The following is a 6524-nucleotide window of genomic DNA, read 5'->3' as shown; positions in this document are numbered from 1 at the left end:
GTGGAATTTAGCTTATGTCTGCTGATTCTAAAAAACAAGCAGGTTCTCAGCCTTGCAGAAGCAAAGGCTGCAAAAGTAAAAAACACGGTTTAAATCTTCCATTACAAATGGCAAGCACAAGCAATCCGATACCTAGGTATCAGGATAGACAATAATTTAAACCACTTGTACAAACTAAATTATCAGCCATTAATAAAGAAATTACAGAAAGACTTAGAACATTGGACAGAATTACCGCTAACGTTAATAGGGAGGGTAAACTGCATTAAAGTGAATGTGTTCCCAAAGATACAATACTTATTTCAAACATTACCAATTCCCTTAACAGAAATTATTTGTTGAACTAAGGAGAATAATAAGGAAATTCTTATGGAAAGGGGGGAAACTGAGGATAGTGCTAGATAAATTAACAGAATGGTACAAACAAGGTGGTTTGCAGGTACCAAACTTTAAAAATTATTATAGAGCAGCACAATTAAGGTATCTATCGGATTTTTATCAAACAAGGGAAAAACCAGATTGAACCAAGATAGAATTAGATAAAATAGGAGAGAAGATACCAGAACATATACTTTATAAATGGGATGAAAAACTGGTGCAATATAACAGCTCACCAGTATTGCATCATTTACAATATATGGAAGAAGATGCACGTAGAAAGGAAAAAAAAATTACTAAATACCCAAAAATGCTACTGACGCAAAATCCACTAATCCCTTTTACAATAGATAACCTTTCCTTTAGAGAATAAGAGAGAAAAGGAATCAAGAGAATAGAAAATTGTTTTTTGGGAAATCATTTATTAACATTTGAACAGTTGAAGGACAAATATGGAATAACTCACGGTACAATGTTTGCATATCATCAACTGAAAGCTTGATAAATTGGAAAATGGATTGAGATCACCAGTAGGAAGCAGCTTTGAATATGTGATTACAGATACAATGATAATTAAAAGATTTATAACAAATATGTATATTAAGTTGCAAGGTAAGGAAAATGATGAAATAAGGTATAAACCCAAACAAAAGTGGGAAAAGGACTTAAATATAAAGATAAAGAATGAAACTTGGGAAAGTTATGTTCTGGAACTATGAAGAATACAATAAACACAAGGTTATGTATGATAGAGTATAATTGGTTGCACAGGTAACCATTTGGTTACATCACTCCTCAAAAATTAAAAGAATGGGATCCAACAATATTGGATAAGTGTTTTCGCAGTAAAAATGAAATGGGAACAACAATACATGCAATTTGGCATGTACAAAAGTGAATTAATTTTGGGAAGAACTAAATCAGATATCAAATAAAATCACAAAAAAACAACATACCAAAAAATCCAGAAATTTTTCTTTTAAGTAACATAAGAAGTAAAGAATTAGGTCTCAAATTGGATAGAGCACAAAAAAAATTTATTATGATAGCCTTAGCAGTAGCAAAAAAATGTATAATGTCAACTTGGAAAATGGAAGAGAGCCTGAGAATACAGCAGTGGTACGTGGAAATGAATAAGTGTATTCCATTCGAAAAAATAATATATAATTTAAAAAATAAAGTTACATTGTTAGAACAAATTTGGGAACAATACATGGGACATAACACAAAGAACTTGCCTCGGACCTCCATCTCCTAAAATGATAAGAAGATTAAAACGATTAAATTTAGTGTGTAAAAGTAGATGACACATTTTTCTTGTTTTTCCTTTGTGTGAAGACGTTGTTTTATGGTTTTACTGTATTGTATATGTTTAATATTTATTGGTTTTGGAGGGGGGTGGGAAGGGGGAGGGAGGGAAGGGGGAGAAAAGGGGGAAAATGTCACTGTGTATATTTAATGAGAATCATCTGTACATATTTTGGTTGATATGATTCATAGTGTGATAAATAAAAAAATTATTTTAAAAAAAGATGCATTTAACTGAGTGGGAACATCAAAAACAAAAAAGGAGTGGTGGATCAGGTTATCTCCTCCTCGTTCAGCTCAAAGGCAAGGGGAGTAGCAGTCCTAGTGGGGAAATGTGTTCCAGTGCAACTGGAGAAGGTGATTACAGACAAAATGAGAAGATTTGTCATGGTGCACTGTCGGATATATTCAGAATCCTGGACCCTAATGAATGTGTACGCCCCAACCATGATGATGAAAAATGTATACAGGACATTTCCCTACAATTGGCAGAGAGGAATAAAAATATTCTAATAGGGGTTGTCTTTAATCTACGTCAGGGTCCTCTGCTGGATAAATCCACAAAACTGATAACTAGGACCAGGGCGGCGAAAGCCACTATTGATTGCATGAGGCAGCTGAACTATGTGTGACAGAGAAGCATCCAAGAGAAAGGGACTACTCATTTTACTCAAAGCAACATGACTCCTACTCTAGAATAGAATTTTTTTTCTGGCTTCAGCCCATTTGGAAGGAAACTGAGTATACGGCAGGCTTCTTTCAGACCATTTCCCCTTCGTTTTGACTATAGTTATGCCAGATAAGCAAGGCACAGCATACAGGTGGCGTCTTAACACTTTGCTGTTGAAAAAGCTAGAGTTTTGTAATTTTATAAGAACTCAAATAGACCTGTTATGTGAGGACAACTGCCCCACTACTCAAGATAAATTTCTTCTGTGGGACGCCCTTATGGCGTACTTGAGGGGCCAGGTAATTAGGTAAACAAAGACAGTCAAGAAAAATTATTTGAGGAAAGTGTAGGAATTGGAAAAGGACATTATCCAATTAGAGAAGGATTTTCAGGAATCAGTCTGGGGAGGACCATTATAGAGCTCACAAACAAGAAATTGGAATATAATATGCTTCAGACATATAGTATGGAGAAGGCCATTATGAGGTCAAGACAAAAGAATTACGAGTTGGGGGAGAGAGCTCACAATGTCTCACTTGGTATTTGAGGGCAGAACAAGCCTGTAGAACAACTAATGCAATACAAACAGGGAATGACCAGATCTCATATAAGCCAAAGGAAATTAATGAGACCTTTAGGAAATTCTATGAAGGTATGGCAGATGTAAGTTGTGGACAAATGCCATTGAGATGAATAACGAGACCACACCTCAGGTTTCAGCCAGAGAAGAGTAAAAGAGTAATTTTTTGACATGCTGTCAGGCTAGATATAGACAAACAACAGGTGACCTGGCATCAAGATATTTGGAATATGTACTACCTCATGACATTCACATTGAATAGGCCAGTGCTTCTCAGCAGACCTACAGGTGCTGCTGAGTCATTATGCTGTAGTGGCAAGTTGCCAGCCTGTTGTGTCTAGCTATCCTGAGTTTGGAGCTATTAGTGCTGGTTCTGTCCATTCCACCACCCCCGCCCCACCAGCGTACTGCTACAAAGGATTGTATAAATCTGAATTAACTGGGGATTCCAATCAAATGGACGAATTCCTGGCCAGATTAGATCTCCCACACCTGAATCCAGAAGACAGGCGGGATTAGATCTTCCTTTTACAGAGGAAGAGCTGGGTAAAGCATTGAGTGCGCTACAAGCAGGCAAATCTCTGAGGGAGGATGGATTCCTGCCTGAATTCTATTGAGAATTTATAGTAATGCCTCTGAATATGGAGGTGATAGACCAGGCTAGGAAACACGGACCCTCCTGGAATCTTTCACAAGGACGATTGTAACGACGATTTTGAAGAAGGGTAAAGATTCACTCATGCCCTCTTCTTATGGGCCAATTTCCCTACTGAATACTGATTACAAAATCCTAGCCAAAAGCCCTGGCAAACAGATTGGCATTGGATTTGCCAAAATTGATAAACAAAAACAGACAGGCTTTGTGCAGGAAAGGCAGGCAGCGGACAATATTGGCAGACTATTGAGTGTAATGCATCTGGCACAATCTAGAAATGAGAGGGGATTGGCTGTTTCCTTGGATGCAGAGAAGGCTTTTGACAGACTGGAGTGGGAATTTTTATTTAAGGAGCTGGAGAAGGCAGGGATTCCAGTATCTTTCAAATATTGCTTGTGCCATTGCGCAGGGTTTCTTTAAATAGCTGCTACATAAGGTTAGAATGTTTTCTTGAGTGGTAAGATGGCAAGGTTCTCTATGGAAAAATTAACATTGGACTATAGTCTAGGTGGATTGAGAATGCCAGACTTCAAAAAATATTATTGAGCAGCTCAGTCAAGATACATTGCTTCTCTCGTTCAGGGTGGAGATTCATCATCCTGGGCACAAATTGATCTGCACTTGGTGGGCAAGAAGATAGTAGAGGATTTAATTTACAAATGGGACACCAAAGTATCTGAACACTAAAGTGGAGCTGTCACCAAAAATGCCCCTGACTCCTAATAAATTAATACCGTTAATGATAGGTAACAAGATCCTGAACAACTTGTGCTTTAATGGCATCAGGTGCATAGAGGACTGTTACAAGCAGGGGCAATTAATGCCTTTTGAGCAGCTAAAAAATAAATATGCTTCGCCAAATCAGACATTCCACGACTATCTTTTAATAAGGTCTTTTCTATGGGACGTATTGGGTCCAAGTATGGCCCGACCTCAATGCAGTAACATAGTGGCCTTGATTCAAAGGGGGAGCAGTAAGAAATTTATTTTGGCAATTCATTGCCTGTTCCAGTTGGAGGGACCCAAACTGGGCCTTCATAGGTTGAGAGAAAACTGGGAGTTGGACTTGGGCATTACAATTGATGAGAGATGCTGGTCTGACTTGTGCCAAGAAAGCATGACCACGGTCATCAATGCAAGGTGCAGGCTGGTGCAGTATAACCTTTTGCACCAGCTGTATCTCACACCAAAGAAAATAAACAGGTCAAAACTGGAACTCTCGGACCAATTCTTCAGATGTGGCGTTGTGACTGGGATGTTTGTGCACGCAACCTGTTCATGTACCAAGGTGAGCCCCTTTTGCATAGATCTAGGCCAAGTCCTGGAGAAAAATATAAGCAAGTGATTCCCACGGGACCCAGAGTTTCTGCTGGGAAACATATTGGACATAAGGCTCACAATGAATCTGTCCAAATTTCAAATCCAATTTGTGTTAATCGCATTGGCAGTAGACAGGATGTGCATTGCAGCGACTTCGAAGTCTGACTCTAGTCTTAGTATCAAATGATGGAACAAGGAAATGCAGAGCTGTGTTCCTCTGGAGAAAATAACATAACCTGAGAAACAAATACAGTACCTTTCGTAAGATCTGGCAGCCATACACGCACTACATAGGTGCATGGCGGTGATTGGTTTCACCATTCCTTGCTGCGGCTTCCTCTCCCTCGCACTGATCCCGATCAAAGAAAGACAGGAATAGGATCCAAGAATATATTTACTTGGAGATTTTTATGAAAAGGATATTACATGTAAATTGGACAAATACCAAGAAAATTTTTTAAGTTTTGCAATAGCAACTGCAAAGAAATGTATAGCGATATCACGGAAAGGTGATGGAGAAGTGTTATTAAGTAGATGGTATAATGAGATGTGAAATTGTATACCTTTGGAAAAAATTATGTATAGTTTAAGGAATCGAGTTGAAAATTTTTATAGTATTTGGAAACCATATATGGATTTTATGGATAATTTTCCATCCACCTCTTCTATCTTATCCACTCCTCTTAATTAGTAATTTTTAATAACAATTAATGATTGTATAATCTAATATTGTATATTAAATGGTAGGTGTTTTTTTTTCTTTTTCCTTTTCTTAATTTTGGGTGGGAGAGGGATGGGAGAAAAATATAAAAGCTTTTTTGTATAATTGGCTATGAATATTTGATTAATGCTTTATTCATTTTATCCTGTAATGATGCAAACAATTAAATTTTTAAAAAAAAGAAAAGTAAGGAATGAATATCGGCCCAGAGGCTGTCCACTGAGCTGCGACAATCCCTGCCCCTTAATTATTGTTTATTTTCCTGGTGTTAAAGTTTTGTTGATGTTGGTCGAAGTCTGAGTGAGTCATCTTGTTTTATGTGTGGGGTGGGGGGGTTGGTAGAGATATAGGCTTGTATATATAGGCATAAAGAAAATGAGAATATGTATATTTGAATGTGAACTGCCATTGCTGGCATGACACTGAAGATGGCTGTACAAGCTTGTGTAAAAAAATATAAATAAAATATTTTTAAAAAGATTATAGTTATTAATAAGAACATTATTGTTTGAAGATACCATTGTCCTGGTGAATTTCTATTGCTGCTGGTCTATGATGTAACAACCAGATTCCAGAACTAACAGCCTTCTTTCTACTTATGAAGATGACTCGTCTTCCACCTCACCAATTTTTTGCCTCTTCAGCCCTCCCTGCTTCACTAATCCCAACAGTCCCTGTCCAATCCCTCCCATCCTGTGCTATTTATCTCGGCATTGACAGTATTGATGATGGTTTCTGACCTGAAAAGTTGACAGTTTTGCTTCTTCCACTGATGCTGTTTGACCTGCTCAGTTCCTCCATCAGATTATTTGCTCCAGATTCCAGCATCTACAGTCTCTCTGATGTCTCCATTTAAAACATACCGATAAATGATTAGTATAAATTAACTCAA

General features: G+C 37.6%; 1 protein-coding gene across 2 annotated transcripts in view; it reads left to right on the top strand.

The window, feature by feature from the left end:
- Window positions 1-6524, top strand: part of LOC138753853 (stAR-related lipid transfer protein 9-like) — a 299188-nt gene that overhangs the window by 170449 nt on the left and 122215 nt on the right. The window lies entirely within an intron of this gene.

Source organism: Narcine bancroftii, chromosome 2 (genome assembly GCF_036971445.1).
Source record: "Narcine bancroftii isolate sNarBan1 chromosome 2, sNarBan1.hap1, whole genome shotgun sequence".
NCBI lineage: Eukaryota > Metazoa > Chordata > Chondrichthyes > Torpediniformes > Narcinidae > Narcine > Narcine bancroftii.
This window is presented reverse-complemented; position numbering and strand designations above follow the sequence as displayed.